Source organism: Notamacropus eugenii, chromosome 3 (genome assembly GCF_028372415.1).
Source record: "Notamacropus eugenii isolate mMacEug1 chromosome 3, mMacEug1.pri_v2, whole genome shotgun sequence".
NCBI classification, from domain to species: Eukaryota; Metazoa; Chordata; class Mammalia; order Diprotodontia; family Macropodidae; genus Notamacropus; species Notamacropus eugenii.
Genome location: NC_092874.1, coordinates 481,775,537 through 481,791,176, shown reverse-complemented (window position 1 = coordinate 481,791,176; position 15,640 = coordinate 481,775,537). Strand labels below are relative to the sequence as shown.

At 40.4% G+C, this 15,640-nt stretch overlaps 1 protein-coding gene and 1 pseudogene across 1 annotated transcript in view; one reads left to right on the top strand and one right to left on the bottom strand.

Moving 5' to 3' along the window:
* SUGCT (succinyl-CoA:glutarate-CoA transferase) overlaps window positions 1-15,640 on the bottom strand; it is a 634,978-nt gene that overhangs the window by 48,211 nt on the left and 571,127 nt on the right. The gene's annotated exons all lie outside the window — the stretch shown is intronic.
* On the top strand, window positions 7,178-9,195 carry LOC140531177 (SH2 domain-containing protein 6-like; annotated as a pseudogene).

Sequence of the window (15,640 nt, the reverse complement as noted above, 5' to 3'; positions counted from 1 at the left end):
GAGATATGGAGCTGGGTGGACTATAATTTGCATAAATGGAATGAGTTTCCAACCCAGGAGTTCACAAGACTGATGCAATCAGCACAATCTCTCAGGAGTGGGAGGGTTTGGAAGCATACCTCCAGGACCTCTCAGCCTCTGAAGTTAGACCCTCAGAAGGTGGGTTCCCAAGAGCCTTGCCTTTAGTTCACTTCTCACTTTTCTGCTTTGCTCATGAGCCTTCTCAGGCAAGGCTCACAAAGGGAGACAGAGCTAAAAGTCAAGTCACCTCCCTCATTGCCTTGACTACAACAGTCTGATAACACATATGGAACCATTTAATGTGTTCCAAAGCATAGTGGGAGCATTGTTACAAAGGACCCCAAAGGAAGCCATGCTCTTTTCATAGGGACAGAAAAGGCAAGACCACATTGACCTGCTGTAGGATAGATCTCAAGCTGTGAAGGCATGAAGACTTGGCTGGAGTGGAGTCCTTGAGGACCTGATTATGAAAGCTCTCCCTGGCAACCAGAGCTCTGAGAGGACCCAGGGCACAGGGAGCAGTCTGGCCATGCACCCACATGCAGCAGCACACACATACATAAACATACACACACACACACACATAAACACACACACACACACACACACACACCTCTCTTCTTTGGGATCCTACTCCCTGTGGTTGGTGCCATCTTGCTCTGGAGTGGGCAGTACAGTTTGGCTTCAACATCTATGCGGATAATGGCTTCCCATTCCCAATCCCAGCTTCCATGTCTGTTTTGATGAATTAGTTATTCAGAAGCAGTGAGTTCATCTCTTTTGGCCTCCAGAAACAGTTGAAGATCCATCTAAATAGTAAACAATGCTCTTTGGCCAGATGCCCCATGACAGCCAGCATGTTTTGTGAATCTAGCCAGATTCTGTCCTGGCCACACCCAGGCAACTCTCGACTACAGTCAATGAGAATTGCATGCAAGTGTTTAAGGGAGCAGCACTTGGCTGGGGTACCATTGGCCCCTGAGCCTGTGAAGGCAAGGCTTTGGCCCAGCACCTAACTAGATGGGTTGGAGTCATAGAAGGCTAAAAAGCAATGCCTTTGCCTTCACAGAATGTAACTGGCATCCTTCAAACAGGCCTGGGAAAGCTGACGCAGGAGCCAGTGAACCCTAAAAGTGTCAGAGTTGTCTGAAGTCACTCTGCTGTCTTCTGAAGTGTGCTTTCGTGTAGACAAGTAGGGGCTGACCACAAATAAAAGTGAAAACAGATTGGGAATCAGAATCAAGGGAAAACAATAGGAAACAAATGGGGGTCTGGATGCAGATGGGACCAGCTTGGGTTCACATGCCCTGTGCTGTTGTCTTAGCATGGCAAGCAGTATTAATGGAATTAAATCATTCCACATGGGTGCTGAAGAGGAGCCAGCCAGGGTGCCAGCATTTGCTTTTCACCCGGGAGATGTGAGAAACACGGAGGCCTTCCCAGAGAATGATCTGCTCTTTCTAACAGCCCTTTAATTTTTGCTGGCTACCCATGGCGAGCCCAGCGACACTTGGAACATATGATGGCATGTTCTCGGCCTGCAAGGATCTAAAAATATTTTTGGTGGGTGAGTTCACCCCAATCTCCATGGAGAACTTGAGGCCTTAGGGTAACCCACATGTAAAGGACAGCTAGTGGCATATAAAGCATATCCTGCCTCTGAAAATCCCAGAGATATGAATGGGACATTCCTGTGGAAAGGGAAATGGAAGGCAGTTCCCATTCCTGTTCTCCCTCCCCATCCCACATTGTGGATTCTGAAATTTGAGACAGAGCACTCAAACCCTTCTGCTACTTAAGCCCCCTGTGGAAATGGCATGTCTTCATTCATGATAGCAACATTTTATCCAAATCAGGAAGCATTTAGTAAAATGCCTACTATGTGCCAGGCACTGGGGAAACAAATATAAAAGAGAGTGCCTGTCCTCAAGAACATTTTATTGGGGGTTGGTATCATGTCCAAGGAGAAGTGGACAGAAAGTCCATACAGAATCCAAACAAAGCAACTTGAAGCAGGGGGGAGGGTATCATCAAAGGGCTCTTGTAGGAGGTTGTACCTGAACTGGAACACTGCAGGTGGGGGGAAGTTTTGTCCATTCCCGTCTAGGATCAGTGCATTTATCCAGTCACTTTATGGCCCTAGAGGTTGGTGTGTAGAGCTCCATGTGCATTCAATATGCATTATATTAACTCTGGTTTAAATTAAAAGTCCCTAGAGGACAACAATCAGTTCTGTGTGGTTCCCTTTGTATCATCAGCCATTAGATGTTTAGGGTCAGAGCCTTCTAAGACTTACAGCTATAAGGGACCTTACAGGTCATGTAGCCATCTCCCTCATTTTTACAAAATTTCATATCTTGACATGTGAAGTGACTTCCTCATGGCCAAATAGACATTAAGGGGAAACATCAGGATTTGATTCCCAGCCATTAGATTCCAAATCAAATTATTTCCACCCCAACCAGTATGCTCCTCCCATGATTTTCAGTGGATATTGATTAGTTAGCCAGACTCAATGAGTTTTAAAGAATGAATATTTACTGCAGTGGTATAATTGGTACAAAACCTCTCCCTTCTCCCAAAAAGTCTGACTTACTTGCCCACCAGTATGTCCAGAGTCCAGCAGAAAATAGGCTTAAGCTTGGAGATCACATGTGATAAAGGGTAAATCCACATCTGCTAGAAATTCTTCTACTGGAGTTTTTAAGATATCCCCCTTAGGTCTGGAGTAGTTTTTTTGTTTGGGTCTTTATAGAACTCTGCTTTCCTCAACTTGTCCATTCTGTCTCTGTCCACAAATGCGGACCCTGCTGCTAGTTGATCAATAGAACACTAAGGTGAAGAAGGAAATTATCAGTTGGTTGTTGTCCTTCAATCTCAAACAGGATCCAGATGACATCAACATGTTGTGGTCAAGGCACAGTGTATCCACCTCAGACTGATCGGATCAATAAAAGCTCAGAAAGCTCTATCCCAGGTTGAGCACAAGTAATCCATATGAACATTTGGATAGAGATGTCTCTAAACTTTCACATCTCCCATTACTTTTGAGCTACTACAATTCTGCTTTGCTCATTGAGTACAATGCCTTCCTTGATGCAGGCACGCTACACTAGATGGTCCTGTGCCAATGGCTCCCATGTCTCACAATCAATTCCAAAGTTCTTCAGAGAGACTTTGAGAGTGTTCTTGCATCACTTCTGACCTTCATGTGAGTGCTTGTTTTGTGTGAGTTCTCCATAAAATAATCTTTTAGGTAAATGTATATTTGGCATTTGAATAATGTGGTTATCACTTTCTGTGACAGAGTTTGAATGCTTGGCAATTCAGCTTGAGAAAGGACCTCAGGGTCTGATACCATATCTTGCCATGTGTATCAAGTCAACATTCATAGCACTGATGGTGACTATGAACATGCTGATGCAGTTCTGAATTGCAAAGGATAACAGACTCTCCATACAGAAGGCAGAAGAAAAACATTTATTCAGACACCAGAAAGCCAAACACAACATAGTAACCAAGAAGTCAATACACATTAGCACTGTAGGGGACAACACCGTTCCCAAGTTGTCTCCATTTCCCCACCTTGCTGGGGCCTTCCCACAAGCAAACTCTCACAGGACTAGCTATGCCTGCCTATATCCTCTCTCCTCCACTCTAACTGCTCTCACTAACTTCCTTCCTGCTCTGCTCCACCCTTCCTGTTCCACCAGTTCAGCAAGCTCCACCCACTACATGTGACTTAGGCTTCCATGTGATCTAAGCAAGTCACATGGGTCTATTAATGAACAGGAAAGATCTTCCCATTTAAATCACCATTACACCAGGTGATCTTAAGAATCTTCCTAAGACAATTCAAATGGAAGCAATTCAGTTTCTTGTAACGGCACAGATATATTGCCCAGGTTTCATAGGCATACAACAATGAGGTTAGTAAGACAGCTCTGTAGACCTTCATTTTGGTAGGCAGTCTAATGTCTCTTCTCTCTCACACTTACCTTCAGAGACTCCTAAACACTGAGCTAGCTGTGGCAATACATGTGTCAACCTCATGTGTAAATCCCTGAATGTATACTACCAAGGTAAATGGATTTATCCACAGCATTCGAGACTTCTCCATCTGCTGTAACCAGTGGTTCCATGTATGCAAGGTGTGGTGCTGGCTAGTGAAGAACTTGTTCTTTCTTGGTATTGTCAGGCCAAAATTAGCACAAGCAGCAGAGAACTGAACTGTACTCTATTGTATCACAGCCTCAGAAAGCTGCGCTACGTGTACAATCATCTGTGAACAAAAAGTCACACACCAACACTCCTCTTTAGTCTTGGACATTAAAGGAAAAGAGAAAATGATAAAATCCTCTAGGACCTTCCAAGTTCATGAGAACCCTTTCTGACCAAAAGGGAAGTGGGAGGAGGTTAAGGCAGAGACATTCTCTATCTATCACTGATTCCTCTGCCACAAGTGTTTCTCAGGAAAATTCCGGAGTTTGCTCTCTGGACTTGCAATTTACTCAGATCTCCTCCTGGTTGGCAGATGCCTGAGTCCTTTGGGTTCTGAACCAGTTCCTGGTTTCTTAAGCCAATCTGTTATTTCCTGTACAACATCATTCCATAAATCAAGGACATTTTTTACACTTAATCTAAAGCCTAAGATTGACTGATCCAGCAGCAAAGTATTCTCTCCTGGTTAGAGTTCCAGAGCTTAAAATCTTTGCACTTGAAATGGGATGAGATGTTATCATTGATTTATTCAAATGACATCTCCCCCATCCTAACACAAGACTGAGGCATCACCACTAGTAATCACAGAAGCAGGATCCATACAGATCATGAAAAGAATAATAGAAACTCAAAAATGCAAAAGTTGGCAACTAGTGAATACTCACAGCCTAGCTAGGGATTCATACCAGAAGCTTTGTACTTTTCAAAAACTAACAAAAAATAAATTCCTACACAAAAGTACAGATTTCTAAATATTTTTGAGATATAAACAAATAAGCTGTATCAGAAATGGAGCATTATTTGTTTACAATCGTCCTTTCATAAAACTGATCAATAAAAACAAGGTGAACAGGATGAGGAAAAACGAGATAACAATGCTGACAACTCAATCCACAAAAACTTAAGAAACTCTTTTTAAATTCATTTTTTTTACATTAGACTCTTCCTCTTCCTCCTCTTCCTACTGAGGAGGCAAGAAAAACAAAACAAAACCAGTTAAAATATGTGTACTTGTGGAAAACAAATTCCTGATTTAGATATATGGGAGAGACAGAGACAGAGGCAGAGGGGAAGGAGAGGGAGGAGAGACAGAGGAGGAGAGAGGAGAAGGGAGGGGAAGGGAGGGGAGGGGAGAAGAGACAGAAAAAGGGGCAGGGGAAATATGATTTAAACCATACAGAGTTCGTCAGCTCTCTGTCTGGAGGTGGGCAACCTATTTCATCATAAAGTCCTATGTAATTGTGGTCAGTCATTGTATTAATCAGATCTTTCTGATTAAGTCTTTCAGAGTTGATTATCCTTACAATAATGCTGTCACTGTATAAATTGTTCCTCTTGTTTTGTTCATTTAATTCTTCTCAATCAATTCATACAAGTCCGCTTAAGGTTTTCTGAAGCTATTGCCTTCATCATTTTGTACAGCACAACAGTATTGGATCGCGTTCATACAACACAACTTGTTCGGTCATAATCTAGAGAGGAGATCATAAGCATGAAAGAACTGAATGAGCTCCATGTTTTCTCCACTGTCCCATCTGATACTAGAATTGTACGGCTAAAGATACTCTCAGGGAATTGATGAAGGATGAACTTACATCCTAATACCTTTTTTTCTGGCTACATGAATTTCATCTACCTGTGCAATGGACCACTGAATGTTAAATATAAAAGTATAGAAGCAGGAGAGGAACTTGCCCCAGGACCTTACCCTGTTAAAAAAGATGGGAACATGAGGATGATTGTTAACCACTATTTCTATTTGAATTCAGTGCAGAAGATAAAGATAAAATGAATGGGAATATAGCAGATATCTTCAATATACAAATAATATATTTGTATATCACTTTTACTCGTACAAAGCATATTACAAATGTTATTTCAATTTACAAAGTAAATGAAGATAAGCTCTTGAATTCGATGACATTAAATAATTAGTTTGGAAGAGTAATAAACCCCATCTCAACCCCTCCCATTCCACATGTATTCTAGGAGATCACCTTCTTATGTCATTTCTAATGACTGCTACTAATATGATATTTTACTCACCTGTAAGGTTGGGGTGTTGAGGGTTTTGAATAGAAGAAAATTTCAAAGAAGTAAGAAGGGACCCAGCAAAAATGTAGTGGAATATGGCACTCTCATTTACCGCAGTTTTCTCTAGACCAGGTGCCTCATTTCCTCTGGGCTCACTCATATACCTTTAGGGTTCCACTGCATTTGCACATGGTTATTCTGGGATGTGGTTTTGCATTTCACAAAAATTAATAATATGGAAATTGGTACTATTAATTCCAATTTGAACAGCAATCTTTTTTTTAAATTGATCACTATTTTCCCTGGGGCTAAGTTGTTTAAGAGCAAAGGGCAGCAGTTACAAAGTTTGATGATAAGAAAAATCTCTGAATAATTAATCAAGAAGAAAAGCTTCTATTTATGTAGCACTTCAAGGCTTTCAAAACACTTTGCATATGTTCACCTCATTTGCTCCTTACAGTAACCTGGTAAAGTAACAGAACCTATCATTATTCCCATTTTACACATGAGGAAACTAAGGCATGGGAAAGTTAATTGATTTGTCCAGGTTTACACAGTAAATGCCTTAGGTAGGATTTGAAACCAGGACTCCAAGACTCCCAGGCATGCACTATATCGACCGCATCCTCTATTTCTCTTTTAGATCTCTCTTATAGTAAAATGGGCTGCCCTGAGATATGGTAGGATCATCCTCACTGGTCTTCAAGCACACTCTAGCAGACTACATGTGACATATGTAGTAGTAAGGATTTTGTTGTGGTATGTGTTGGGCCACACAGCTGAGGTGTTTTATACCTCTAGTACTCTGTGGTTCACTTTCTGGTATTACTTTAGGGCAGGTTTTCTTAGCCTGGGGGGCTGTAAACTTTTTAAAATATATTTTGACAATTGTATTTTTTTGCTTATTTTTTTACTTTGTTTTAATAGTATTTTGGCTTTTTCCAATTACACATAAAAACAATTTCTAACATTCATTTTATTCATCTGGAGTTCCAAATTTTTTCCCTTTCTCCCTTCCCTAAAAAGGTAAGAATTTTAAATAGGTTATATACGTGCAATTATGTGGAACACATTTCCATATTAGTCATTTCTGAAAGAAGAGATTGACCAAAAGGGAAAAGGCACATGAAAAAGATAGAGAAAGTGAAAATGGTATCCTTGCTCTGCATTCAGACGCCATCAGTCTTTCCTCTGGGCGTGGGTAGCATTTTCCATCATGAGTCGTTTGAACTATTGTGTTGCTGAGCAGACCTGAGTTATTCATAGCAGATCACTGCACAATGTTACTGTTACTGTGTATGATCTTCTCCTGATTCTGCTTCAGTTCATGTAAGCCTTTCTAAGTTTTTCTGAAACTATCTTGCTCATCATTTTTTCAAAGCAAAATGGTATTCCATCACACTCATATACTACAACTTGTTCAGCCACTATTCAGTTGATGGGCATCCCCTCAATTTCCAATTCTTGACTACCACAAAAAAGCTGATATAAATATGTTTCTATACGTGGGTCTTTTTCCTTTATCTCTGATATCTTTGGGATACAGACCGAGTAGTGGTATTTCTGGATCCAAGGGTATAAATAGATTGAGTGCCCTTTGGGCATAGTTCCAAATTACTCTCCAGAATGTTTGAATCAGTTCACAACTCCACCAACATTGCATTAGTGTCCCAATTTTCCCACATCCCCTTCAACATTTATCATTTTCCTTTTCTTTCATATTACCCAATCTGATGGATGTGAGGTGGTACCTCAGAGTTGCTTTAATTTGCATTTCTCTAATCAATAGTGACCTAGACCATTTTTCATATGACTATAGTTTTGATTTCTTCATCCAAAAACTGCCTGTTCATATCCTTTGACCATTTATCAATAGTAGAATGACTTGTATTATTTTAAATTTAATTCAATTTTCCATATATTTGAGAAATGAGAATTTTACTGGCGACATTTGCTATAAAAAAAATGTTCCACAGGAAGGGAGAGCAGGAGGGGTGTGAGCAGCTAGGGAAGGACTTGACAATATGGAGAAGGGGAAAGAGAGAGGAAATGGCAAACAAAGAGAGGGAGGGGAGGGAAGGTGGGGAATCTACATAGTTACCAGCCATGGTGCACAGTCCTTTTTTTCCAGATCGATCTATCACTCCTGGATATCCCAAGCCAGTGCCCCAGCCCACCACAGTGCTGGCTGCCCTGCACCTACAGAAGACTGTGGGTGGAGGAGACCGCATTGGGAGAAAAGATTTGACTGCATCTGAAAGCACAGGTTTAGCTGAAGAAGATGCCTCTGAGGAAGCCATCTACCTGGAACTCAGTCTAGTTTCACCTTCAAACCAAGCCTTAGGTATTCAGGCTCCACACTTCTCCCAACCATGATCCCAAGACCAACAATGGCCTCCAGATATGCCTATGAGCCTGTCTCTGTCCCCCCAGAAGCTCGGAGTGGGACAGCAGACATAGCTTACAATGCCCTGCCATGTAATCTCCCTCTTCCAGCTGGGAGGGATCTATTCACAGGGAACACCTCTTACTCTGAGAAGGCCAGCATGCTGAATCAGCCCTGGTATTCAGCACATTATGACTGTCAGACTGTTAAGAATGCCCTTCACTAACTCCAAAAGGCTAACCTTATGGTCATCTCTGCAGGATGGCACCTACACCATGTGACCCAGCTCAGACCCCTAAAGACTGAAGCCATTCACTCTGGCTGTATTCTTCCACAACTATGTCTACAATATCCCCATCTGGTGGCTAGATGCCAGGTGACAATAAGTTCTAGGTTGGGAGGGCGAGAGCTATAAAAAGTTCTTTCTCACCATGGCCACCATGATCCAACATTTGTCCCAGCAGCCACTCCCCCTTGTGAAGAGACATACCGGCAATCACCTTTTCCCTGCCAAGTCCAGACCTTCCCAGTAGAGTAGAAGCCCTTGGAGGACAGGAACTGTCTCCCTTTTGTCTTACTATCTGCATCATGTAGCATGGTGCTTGGCACATGGCAGGAACTTATTAAATGCTTGTTATTGACTGAGAGAAAAAAAAGTGTTTCCCAGCTTTGTTTTCCTTCTAATCTGGGTTACACTGGTTTTGTTTGTCCAAACCCTTTCTAATTTCATATAAACAAAATTATCGATTTTACATTTCACAATGCTCTCTATCTCTAGTTTGGTCAAAATTTCTTCCCTTCTCAATAAATGTGACAGATAAACTATTTCTTGCTTAGGCTATCACCCTTCATGTCTAAATAATGTACTCATTTTGAACTGATCTTGGGATATGGTGTAATATGTTGGTCTATACCTACTTTGTGTCTTATTGTTTTCAAGTTTTTCTCAAATAGTTAGTAATTATCCCAGAAGCTGGGGTCTTTGGGTTAGTCAAATACTAGGTTACTAGCATCATTTACTACTATGTCTTTCGTATGTAATCTATTCCACTGATCCAACCCAATCTATTCCCCTGATCCAGATAATTATATTTCAGTATAATCAGTTTCTTTTGAACATCATATGCATTTTATCTTGTGCTTCTCCAAACATGATTTTGATAAGAGGTCCATAGGCTTCACCACACTGTAGCCAAAGGGATCCATGACATAAAAAAGAGTAAGGACACCACTTATTGGGTAAAGACTTTCAGAGAATATGGTTGATTAGTTGTTGTCCTTCATCTTCGAAGAGGACCAAAATGATATCACCGTGATAAAATCAAGTTTCAGTGTGTATGACCGTGGCTAATCAGACCAATACAAGCTCGGAATATTCTACTACAGATTGGGCACAGATAGTCTGTGTGAACATTTGGGGTGGTTACTCCAAATTTGGGTATTCTACATTTCCTTTGTGCTGTTTCAATTCTGTTTTGCTCATAGAACATAGCACCTTTTCTGATGCGGGCATGCCATGCTGAGCAGTCCTGTGCCAGTGTCTCCCATGTCCCACAATCAAACCCAAAGTTCTTGAGAGTGTCCTTGCATCACTTTTTCTGACCACCATATGATCTCCTGCCCCATGTGAGTTCTCCATAAAATAGTCTTTTTGACAAGTGTACATTTTGCATTCAAACAACGAGGCCAGACCATCAGAGTTGAGCTCTTTGAAGCATAGTTTGAATGCTTGTCAGTGTAGTTCAAGCAAGGACCTCAATGTCTGGTACCTTATCCTGCCAGGTGATCCTCAGAATCTTCTCGAGACAGTTCAAATGGAAGCCATTCAGTTTCCTGGCATGGTGGTGGTAGACTGTCCATGTTTCACGGGCATACAACAATGAGGTCAGTACAACAGCTCTGTAGATCTTCATTTTGGTAGTCAGTCTAATACCTCTTCTCTCCCAAACTTTTCTTTGGAGCCTCCCAAACACTGAACTAGCTCTGGCAATGTGTGCATCAACCTCATTGTCAATGTGTACCTCCCTGGAAAGTGCACTACCAAGGTAAGTGAACACAGCATTCAAAACTTCTTCATTTGTTGTAATTGATGGTTCCATGTATGGATGGTGTGGTGGTGGCTGATGGAGCACCTGTGTTTTCTTGGTGGTGATTATTACTTCAAAGTTAGCACAGGCAGCAGAGAATTGATCCATACTTTGTTTCATCTCAGCTTCAGAGGCTGCATTGAGTGCACAATCATCTGCAAACAGAAAATCATGCACCAGCACTTCCTCCACTTTGGTCTTGGCTTGTAGCCTTTTCAAATTGAAGAATTTATCATCAGTATGGTAGCTGACCTTGATGCCTTGCTTATCCTCACTAAAAGCATTTGGCAACATGACTGAAAACATCATACTAAAAAGCATGAAAGCAAGCACACAGCCCTGTTTCTGTCCATCAGTGACAGGGAAGGCATGAGAGCATTGTCCACTATCCAGAACCCGGGCAAACATGCCATCATGAAATTGACATACAATATTGATGAACTTCTTCAGGCAACCTGCATCTCTCTAAGCTTTGCTTGTACTTTGCTACTGATGGAATTAAATGCTGCCTTCTTAGAGGTGGATGAACTATCCTGTGGCAGGTGGGGAATTCCACTATACAGTCAAAATGCCAAAAAAAAAGTGTACAAAATGTACAAAAACATCTGCAAAAAATGATTCCACTCACCATCAGCACATGGAACGTGTGCACACTCTGGACAACACAAAATCCAGTAGACCTGAAAGATGAACTGCTCTTGTTACAAGAGAACTCAACAGGAATCACATCCAAATAGCAGCCCTGAGTGAATTGAGGCTGGCAAATGAAGGCCAGCGTACTGAAGTTGGAGCTGGATGTACATTTTTCTGGAATGGCTGTAAAGAAGGGGAGCACCATGAAACTGACATAGGTTTTGCTCATCTGGGTCATAGCACTTGAAAACACCAAGACTGGCTTGGTGAAAATGATGGTGAAATCCAGAAATTGCTAAATGAAAAATGAGAACTCCACAGGATTTACCAGCAGGATAGATCATCTGTCTCTAAAAAAGCAACATTTATTTCCATCAAAAATAAAGTACAAGCAAAGCTTAGAGAGATGTAAGATTCCTGGTTCAGCAAGAAGGCAGATGAAATTCAGTTTTATTCTGATAGTAACAATCCAAAGAGATTTCATGATTCCCTGAAAGCTATTTGTGGACCAAAATCCTATGGTGCATCACAACTATTTAGTGTTGATGGAGCCACATTGATTAGTGATAAGGGCATGATCCTAGAGAGATGGGTTCAACACTTCCATAGTATTCTCAACAGACCATCATCAATCAATGCTGAGGTCATTGACCTCAATCAATCCCTCCTTAGCTGAACTTCCAACTGAAGAAGAGGTTTTGAGGGTCATTACGCTCCTTTCATGTGGTAAAGCACCTGGTGCTGATTCTGTTCCAGCTGAGATTTACAAGGTAGGGGGACCATTGCTCATACAAAAGCTGACTGCAAATATTCAGAGAACATAAGGTAGTAATAGACCACTAAGGTCCCTTTGAGTTCTAGTGTTTTATGATTTCATCCATAGCATTCTTGTTTAGCCACCCAAAAAGGCACAAAAAGAAGGGGAACAGGTGGAAGGGAATTGAGAATAATCAGGGTCAAGTGAGTGTTATTGATTTTTAATGAATATTAGAAATCAAATATTAGTATCTTCATTGTGTCTTTTAGGGGGACCCTCATCAAGAACTTCTAAAATAAATGTAGTTAGACTTCTAGGAAAATGACAACGTGAGAGACTCCGAGGGAGCCCGTCTCCATAGTATGGGAAGTCACAGTACGAAATTATGAAAGTCATATGACTTCATCAGGGTAGGGAACTTCTGGTATGGAAGATCATTTCCAACAAAGGAGTTGCAATCCATCTAAGACTACAAGTAGATAGTCCTAGGGGCTGCCTCCAGCACAGAGTGGTTAAATCAATCAACCAATAAGAATTTACTGAGTGCCTTCTACATACCAAACACTGTGCTAAGCTTGGGGATAAGAAGAGGAAAGTGAAATAGTCCCTGCCCTCAAAGAGCTTACATTATTATCTACAGTGACACAGTATCAGAAATGAGAGTGAAAGCAAGTCTACCTGGTTTTTCAAGACAAAATAAAATGGATAAGAAATTAATACAAATAATTCTCAGAATGAACGGAAATAATAAAAATACCTCAAGGAGAATGAACTATGAGATTATCTATCACCCAACCAACAAATATTTATTAAATTTAACTTTAGCCTTGGTGCTGCAGAAGTAAATACAATGAGAGGCAGCCCCTGCCTTAGGCAGCCTGTTACTGTCCAGGGAAGCTACATATGTAAGCAGATATAAAATATACACAAAGCACATACAAGGTCATTTCAGGAAAGTGCCCCAACAGCAAGGGCATAAGAACAGGCCTTGCGTAGGTGGAAGTATTTAATATCTAAAAGTAAGCGTGGTCACTGACTATATAAATCAATCAAATTACCTCCCCCATCATCTCAAGTAAGAAATCAAAAGCTATGCCCTAGTACCTTAACCAGGTGTAACTGCATTTCTATTCAGTAAAAGGCACTCCAACTGGGATTTGATCACTTTTGATATTTCTGATGAGTCACTGGATGAAGCAAAAGGCATTTGTACAGAAAGAGTGCTGAAATTGGTTGAAGAAACTTGTCATACTCTAGAAATGGTCTATAAATTATGAATCCAGTTCAGGTCTGAGGGGAGATTTGAAGTAAAGTGAGTATCCAATGGCCAACAGAAACCAGAGCTGTCTCTGAAAAGAAATGACAGGAAAGAGGTGATGCTGTGGTGGAGAGGTAGAGACCTCCTTGACTTCAGACCTAGGATCCTTCCATCTCATGTTAGGTGGAGAAGGTCCATGTGAATTTTGGAGATCTAATGGACTTCGCATCTCCCTGTCAGCACCCCCAACAGCATCATTGGAATTTCCAGTGACTGTGTCAGCCAAGGAGAGATTGGGTATAGATTCAAGACCATTTAGGAATTAGGGGGCTTACTAAAAACTTTATAATGAAAAATAATACAACAACTATATTTTAGTAATATATTCAGTCCAAATTTCCAAAAATACTGATTTTTAAATAGCAAATATAATGAAAATGGAAACAAGAAAATTCCATTGCCAATATGAGAAAACAACATGCAATACATGTGAAAAATATTTCTTAAAATGATAGACAGGCTAGTATGTGTATCTGTAAGTCAATACAAAAGAAATTTTAAAATATAAATTATTTGTAAAAGATATACATTGAAAATGAATTGACAACAGAAGACAGAGAACCTAAATAAACAAATTTCATGGGAAGACATTCAACAGGTTGTTAATGACCTTTCATTTAAAACATTCCTAGAGGAAGTCCGGGTAATCATTTATGTAATGCATGGAGTCACAGATCTAGCTGGAAGCAATCTGTGAGGCCATCTGATTTACAAGTGAATTCAGGGAAACATTTGAAAAATAACAATTTTCTGCTATGTAGAAATACATAGAAATATACTGTATATGTTTTCGACAATGAAGATAACATGCTACCTACTTTTCTCTCAGAGGCAAATATGAAGGATGATTTTTAATTCTTACAAAGAAAAGGCAAAAATAGAAAAGTACAATCCAACATCTTTAATGACCCTTCATAGAAAATTATTAAACAGGATTATTTATTAAGCATAATGCTATTTATGTTTAAAAGAGAAAATTATTAAACAGCTGCATAACAGTGCAGCAAAATCACAAAAAATTATCTCCAATGAAGGTACATAAGGAACATAAGGAGATCACGGTATTAGAAAAACGATAACTATTTTAAAAATCACATTTACATTTAAAACCGTAAAATGAGATCTTGTGTCAAGACTTTTTAACATTAATGATGGATTTTTAAAAACATTGAAATATGGAAAGGGAGAACGTTTTCTTTCAAAGTGCGAGTTGTAATCAAAATATAATATTATATGTAATGGTGGCACATTAGAAGCCTTCACAGTAATGCCTGGGGCACAGCAAAGTGTCCATCCTCACAATTACTATTTGCCCTAAATTTACAAGTATCGAGGATAGCCATGAGACAAGAACAAAAAAGAAGAAGAATCCCAAAGAATGAAGCAGAATTTCCCTATTTGCAAATGATCTTTAGACAGCTCAAGAGAACTCCAAAACAAAAATTATTCAAGATAACAAGTCACTTTGGCAAAATAATGGGATATAGAATAAATCCACACAAATCTCCAACATGTCAACACATCTCCAACAAAAAACAAAGGAAGTTAGCAGAAGAATGTCATCTGCAATGTTGACAAAGGGCTTCCCGGAGGGGCACCATCTCAGCTGGAAGAAGACATGTAGTCTAAATCATCCTTGAGCAAGAATCCTCTCCATGACCTCCCTGACAAGTGGTCCTCCAGCCTTGACTTGAAGACCTCCAGAGAAGGAGACACGTGGCACTTCACAAGGCAGTTCTACTTCTGGAGAACTTGCGTGGTTAGCATTTGCTTTCTTTTGACTTAACATCAAGTTTCAATGCCTCCCTTTAACTTTCACACATTTATCTTCTATTCACTGGGACAAATGAAAACAAATTTAATAGTATTTTTTTCCTCAAGACAGACCTCAAACCTACCACGGTAATGAATGTTACCTCCCTTCTCTTGCTTTAAATGATTTACATGAAATATCTTGCTTACATTTATTGCAATGATATGCTTATACCGACTTCATTTTCTCACGTCTCTGCCACCTAACCCGGCATCTCTGTGCGGATTTCTTTTTCTCCCATGCCTTGAACTATGTAAGATCTCCTATGTCATAACCTAGGTTGTGCCTCAACTCGGTGATACAGTGGACAGAGCACCAGATCTGAAGTGAGGAGGGCCTGAGTTCAAATCTAAACTGCAGACACTTACTA